The 7,083-nt window shown below is 43.0% G+C and overlaps 1 protein-coding gene across 2 annotated transcripts in view; it reads left to right on the top strand.

Moving 5' to 3' along the window:
• Positions 1-7,083, top strand: part of tfeb (transcription factor EB) — a 114,450-nt gene that overhangs the window by 42,355 nt on the left and 65,012 nt on the right. The window lies entirely within an intron of this gene.

Below are 7,083 nucleotides of genomic sequence, written 5' to 3'. Positions count from 1 at the left end.
CATCACTTATATTTCTGAACTGGAAGGGATGTTTGTTTTCTGTGTATTGTGGCCCTGTGCTGTCTGTCAAGACCTGTTCATGAGCTCAACTCAGTATACATCAGGTTACTGGCAGATTCCCAGATCAATGACATCGAAGCTAACTGTTTTATGTTTCACAGATTGTGTAGTTTTATAAAGTCTTTGATGCAATCTGTTTCAACAATTGCAATCTATTAAAGTCATATCAATTGACTGCAAACAGTGAGGTCACGTGACTCTGCCAAGACAACATGTATCCCATGTATAAAAGCATTTCCCCAAAAATATACAACTACACGTTATCCAATATCCCTGATCAACACATAAATTTTTCACTCATTATTGAAGGTATGTTAATTCCAGTCAGTCACATTTTCAGCCATCTTTGTACATTTTGGGAATGATGCCTGTGAGTCTGAGGAACTCTCTTCCTCAAAATCTAGTGAAGTAGAATCCTTGGATGTTCTTCCAGCAGAGCTATCTCCCCAAATCTATAGACCAGCAGATCACCGAAAATCACATCATCCCAGAAGGTTATTGAGAAACTCAGGCACTCTGTTGTTATTCTTTCGGGAAATGACAAATGACATGCACAGCCATCTCCATCTTCCAAATGGTGTACAGAAACTGGTTAGAAAGCATTTAGGATGCATGGTTAGTAAGTTTGCGGGTGATACCAAAATTGGTGATTTTGTGAACAGTGAAGACGGTTATCTAAAATTAAAAAGCAGGCTTGGTCATTTGGGCCAATGGGCTGAGGAGAGGCAGATGGAATTTAACTTGGATAAATGTGAAGTGTTTCATTTTGGTAAGACAAACAAAGGGCAGGACTTATATAGTTAATGGCAGGGCCCTGGGTAGTGTTGTCGAACAGAGAGACCTAGGGTTGGTTAAAAAGGTGTTTAGCATGCTTGCCTGCATTGCTCAGACCATTGAGAATAGGAGTTGGGACGTCACATTACAGTTGTACAGGACATTGGTGAGGCCTCTGCTGGAGTACTGTGTACAGTTCTGGTTGCCCTGCTATTGGAAGGATATTATTGAGTCGGTGAGGGTTCAGAAAAGAGTTACCAGGATGTTGCCGGGAATGGAGGGTTTGAGTAATAAGGAGAGGTTGGATAGGCTGGGACTTTTTTCACTGGAATGTAGAAGGTTGAGGTGTGACCTTACAGAGGTTTATAAAATCAGGAGGGGCATAGATAAGGTGAACAGCAAGGGTCTTTTCCCTAGGGTATGGGAGTTATAAGCTAGGGGACATATTTTTAAGGTGAGAGGAGAAAAGTTTAAAAGGGACCTGAGGGGCAACTTTTTCACTCAGAGGGTGGTTCATATATATGGAATGAACAGCCAGAGGAAGTGGTAGATAAAAGACATGGACAGGTACATGAACAGGAAAGGTTTAGAGGGATATGGGCCAAATGCAGGCAAGTGGGACTAGTTTAGTTTTGGAAACAGGTCGGCATGGAAGAGTTGGACTGAAGGATCTGTTTCCGTGCTATACAACTCTATGACTCTATTGCTTTCATTTGCCTTCATTTGTCAAGAACCATCCTTCACATTGAGAGTAGTAAAGACCACTTGGCAAGTGGGTGGAATGTAATAGCGGGATTCCTTTAAAGTTTAATGGAGATCCTTTAGATCTCTGCACACTCAGAGTTCTCCCGGCTGTTTCACTGCTACTGTGATGCCAATCCAGTGTATAGGAGGTGTCACTTTCTTTATTACTCCCTTCCTTTCCACCTCATTGAGCTTGTCTTTCAGTCTGGCCTTGGGGGCAGCTGGAACTGGAGTTGTCTTTCAGTCTCACCTCCTTCAAGATGATAATCACCAGGAAGACATCCACGACCAGCACAAAAAGTCACTTTTGTAATCTTTTAGGATCTGTTCATCAGTCAGTGACTTAATGGCCTGGTATATGCGGGGTTACCTGTTCAAGCTTCAGGCTTGCTTCAGTTGAGGTCAGTGGACTTTGCCTAACACCTATTATCTGGAATTCCATTCTTCCGATTGCATTGGGCTCACAGCTTCATTTATCCTCTTGAAATGAGTATAATTCTGTCATATGGCCTTAGCCTTTGGGTCATGATCATGAACCACTTCACACAGTTCTCGTGAAGCTCATTATGTTACATAAAGCACTAGTGTCTGTCTGACATCTCATGTTCCCTGGATGCTATCATCCTACAGTCAGCATTATCATTCTAACAGTCTCAAACTATTCAACGCCTTTAGACCTGATAACATTAACGTGTTGTATGATGTAAAGTATCTCTCCAGCAGCCATTAGTTCTTTTGAACTAAACATTTGCTCGTGCAGTACAGTGATTTCATATTCTTTCGGTTTCAAATGTGGCTACGTTGGGCATTCTTCCTTTCCTTTTGGGTGTTAGCCTGCACATTGTTTACATCCATTCCTCTGGCCTTGATCTTTCTGCTATTTTGCAAATATTTCTTCACTTTTTCCATTATTATCATTTGGCTTGTAATGTCTCTCGACATGGTGTGACCCCTCATTAATATACTCCAGCTGATTAACAATGTTGGAGTTTCTGCCCATGTCAATGGCTTTCTTGAGATAAGATTCTCCTCTCTCGGTAGATGTTCTGTCATTGTAGAATCTCTGTGCCAAAGACAGTCCTAACTCAGGTAACAAGGTGTACAGCTGGATGAACACAGCAGGCCAAGAAGCATCATAGGCGCAGGAAGGCTGACTTTTCGGGCCTAGACCCTTCATCAGAAATGGGGGAGGGGAAGGGGGTTCTGAAATAAATAGGGAGAGAGGGGGAGGCGAATAGAAGATGGATAGAGGAGAAGATAGGTGGAGAGGAAACAGACAGGTTAAAGAGGCGGGGATGGAGTTCATCCAGCTCTACACCTTGTTATCTCAGATTTTCCAGCATCTGCAGTTCCTACTATCTCTGATACAGTCCTAACTCAGATCATCCATCCCTTATCCAAACTCTCAGGATTCAGCTGGTTGTGTCAGTGTTATCACATATGGAGATGATTCGGAGACTAGGGTGCTGAACCTAAATAAAGGAAACTACGAGGATATGAGACCTGTTTTGGCCTTGATAGATTGGGGAGAGTGACTTAAAGGGATGACAGTGAATAGGCAATGGTAAACATTCAAGGAACACATGGGGGAACCGCAACAACTGTTTGTTCCTGTCTGTCGCAAAAGCAAAATGGGCCAGAGGGCCAATCCATGGCTTACAAAGGGAATTAGAGATAATATCCGATCCAAGGAAGAAGCATACAGATTGGCCAAGACAAATAAAATCTGAAGATTAGGAGCAGTTGAGAATTCAGCAAAGAAGGACAAAGGGATTGATTAAGAAGGCGAAAATAGAGTATGAAAGTAAGATTGTAGGGACACTAAGAGTTTCTGTAGGTATGTGAAGAGAGAGATAGGTAAAGACAAATGTAGGCCCCCTATAACAGAAATGGGGGAATGTATAATAGGGGACAAAGAAGTGGCTGAGGAACTGAATAGATACTTTAGTTCTGTCTTCACGAAAGAGGACACAAATCAGACATCAGAATTGTTGGAGGATGCAAGAATTAGTGAGGGGGAAGAACTGAGGGAGATCAATATTAGTGGAGAAATGGTGCTGGGAAAATTGTTGGGATTGAAGACCAATAAATCCCCAGGGCCTGATAATCTATATCCCCGAGTACTTAAGGAAGTGGCTGTAGAAATAGTGGATGCATTGGTGGCCATCTTCCAGGATTCTGTAAACTCTGGAACAGTCCCTGCAGATTGGAGGGTGGCTAATGTCACTCCAATATTCACAAAGGGAGGTAGAGAGAAAACAGGGAATTATAGACCGGTGAGCCTAACTTCGGTAGTGGGGAAAATTCTCGAATCCATTGTCAAGGATTTTATAGCAGAGCATTTAGAAAGCAGTGGCAGGATCAGACAGAGTCAGCATGGATTTATGATGGGGAAATCATGCTTGACAAATCTGTTGGAATTCGATGAAGTTGTAACTAATAGAGTTGACAAGGGGGAGCCAGTCAATGTGGTATATTTGGACTTTTGGAAAGCGTTTGACAAAGTCCTGCACAAGAGATTAATATGCAAGATTAAAGCACATGGGATTGGGGGAAGTGTATTGAGGTGGATAGAAAACTGGTTGGCCGAGAGGAAACAAAGAGTAGGAATTAATGGGTCCTTGTCAAATTGGCAGGCACTAACTAGTGGGGTGCCACAGGGATCAGTGCTGGGACCCCAGCTATTCACAATATATATTGATTTGGATGAGGGGACAAAATGTAACATCTCCAAGTTTGCAGATGATACTAAATTGGGTGGGAGGGTGAACTGTGACGAGGATGCAGAGATCCTTCAGCATGATCTTGAAAGGTTGGGTGAGTGGGCAAATCAATGGCACATGCAGTATAATTTGGATAAATGTGAGGTTATTCACTTTGGAAGCAAAAACAAGAGGACAAATTACTACCTGAATGGCTGTAAATTGGGAGAGGGGAGTGTGCAGTGGGACCTGGAGGTCCTTGTGCACCAGTGTCTGAAGGTAAGCATGCAGGCGCAGCAGGCGGTAAAGAAGGTAAATGGTATGTTGGCCTTCATTGTGAGAGGTTTTGAGTACAGGAGCAGAGATGTGTTGCTGCAGTTATACAGGGCCTTGGTGAGGCCACACCTAGAATATTGTGTGCAGTTTTGGTCTCCTTTTCTGAGGAAGGATGCTCTTGCTCTGGAGGGAGTGTAGTGAAGGTTTACCAGGCTGATTACGGGGATGGTGGGTCTGACGTACGAAGAGAGATTGACTAAATTGGGATTGTTTTTGCTCGAGTTCAGACAAATGAGGGGGGATCTTGTAGAAATTTATAAAATTCTTACAGGACTCGAGAGGTTGGATTCGGGGAGGATGTTCCCGATGGTGGGTGTGTCCAGAACCATGGGGTCATAGTCTGAGGATTTGGGGTAGACCATTAAGGACGGAGATGAGGAGACATTTCTTCATCCAAAGAGTGGTGTGCCTGTGGAATTCATTACCACAGGAAGTAGTTAATGCTGAAACATTGAATATATTCAAGATATAGATAGATATAGATATAGCACTTGGGGCGAATGGGATCAAAGGTTATGGGGAGAAAGAAGAATTGGGCTATTGAGTTGGACTATCAGCCATGAGCATGAAGAATAGTAGAACAGGTTTGAAGGGCTGAATGGCCTCCACCTACTCCTATCTTCTATCTTCTAAGTTTCTATACTGAGCGACGGTCTCCCTCTCCTCCAAGCTCTGGTGTTGAGCACATACCGTTCATAAATAACATTCATGGATAGTTCAAACTTCATTTTCAAAGATTCCAAATCTCTCCTGTCTGGGTTCTCTACTCAATGGTGAGCTCTAGCTTGCAATAAAACATGAAACATGTTGCCCAGTGTTTTTCATAAGATTCTTGCTCTTCTTTGCGCAGACTTTTTTGGAATCTATTTTGCGCCGACTTGGTACTGACAATAGGATCAAATTTCAAATCTGTCCGATATCTCTTGCCATTGCCATGACAGCAAGGAATGGGAAAAATCACAGCCATTCTGACTTAATTGCAGCTTATTCTTTTATTTCTTCCTTTCCATTTCCTCACAGTAATAGGCTTTTGGGTGGCTCTGGAAATCTGTACAGTTTTAGATAAACATCTGATGTGGTGCTTCATTCACTGTTTTAGTGGCTGCTACAAACCAAAGTGAAAGCGAGTGACAGCTGGGGTGGAGGTCACATGACTCTCTAACGCAGTCAGTCCAGAATGTACAAATGTATTTCTCCAAACGGAGGATGTGCTGAGGCGGTGTCTTCCTATTGAGCCGACATACTCTTAAAACACATCAGATTCCAAAATAGTAAGTGGCCATTTGGCCCATATGGACATGTACTTCCTTATTGTCCATGACCTGAGGCCAGAATTGTGAGGCTGTTCAGATTGGGACCATTTTAAAGGCCCCTTCACGGAGAGAGAGAGAAGATTTGCATGATTTGACATTGTCAGATCACAGCCAATGACGCCACAGGTTCCTTTCCCTGGGAGGTAGCAGCTTTGGGATTAGATCCTGCCATAGAATGAAGTCTAAGCAATTGGTGGAGAGTGTGGTTTTTCAGGAGGGTCATTGATAAATTGACACACAGTCTCTCATTCACTCTCTTTCTCTTCATCTATCTCTTTTCTCACTCTCTCTATCTCTCTGTCTCCTTCCTTCTCCCTTAGTCTCACTGTGACCCGCTCAACCTCTCTCTCTCACTAACTCTGATTCCTTCTTGCTCTTTCCATTTCTCTCTCTCCACCTCTCTCTTCATTGAGAACAGTTATGGGTGCCACATTATATGAAAGATGTGATCAGAAATCACATGACACCAGGTCATAGCCCAACAGGTTTATTTGAAAACACAAAATTTTGGAGGGTAGCTCCTTCATCAGGTGAAGTGAGAAAGAAGCACACAGACACAGAGTTTATAAGTAAAAGATCAAAGGGTCACATAACTGACGAGGATGTATTAAACAAACCTAAGATGCTGTTAAATCTTTACTCCGTTAGAAGGTTTTAATTGATTAATTGATTGATTTCTGACCTTGTCACACCAGCACCTCCACATCGTGAAAGATGTGAATATGAGAATGCAGAAGTGATTTATAGGGATGGTTTCAAGATGAGAAACATCAGTGATGAGGATAGATTGAAGAATTGGGGCGGTTCTCCTTGAGAGGAGATTTGATAGAGGTTTTCAAAATCTGTGAGCGAGCTGTACAGTGTAAATAGGGTGAAGCTGTTTCTGCATGTAAATGGAGAATTGAGAGGGTCGAGGTCTAAAGTGATATACAAACAAAGCAAGGGTGATCTGTGAAAAATAACTTTTTCACACAGCGAATAGTTAGGATCTGGAATGCACTGCCTGGAAATATGGTGGAGGCAGGTTCAATTGAGGCATGCGTGAGGGGCATTGAACGAGAGGTGTTGCTGGGGGTAAGAGGGAGTAGGGTGAGATGCCGAGAGGTTTTGCTGGGGGTGAGAGGGAGTAGGGTGAGATGCCGAGAGGTGTTGCT

The sequence above is a fragment of the Rhincodon typus genome, chromosome 25 (assembly GCF_021869965.1).
Source record: "Rhincodon typus isolate 14 chromosome 25, sRhiTyp1.1, whole genome shotgun sequence".
Taxonomy (NCBI): Eukaryota; Metazoa; Chordata; class Chondrichthyes; order Orectolobiformes; family Rhincodontidae; genus Rhincodon; species Rhincodon typus.
Note: the sequence above shows the minus strand (reverse complement) of the source record. Positions and strands in the feature narration are given on the sequence as shown.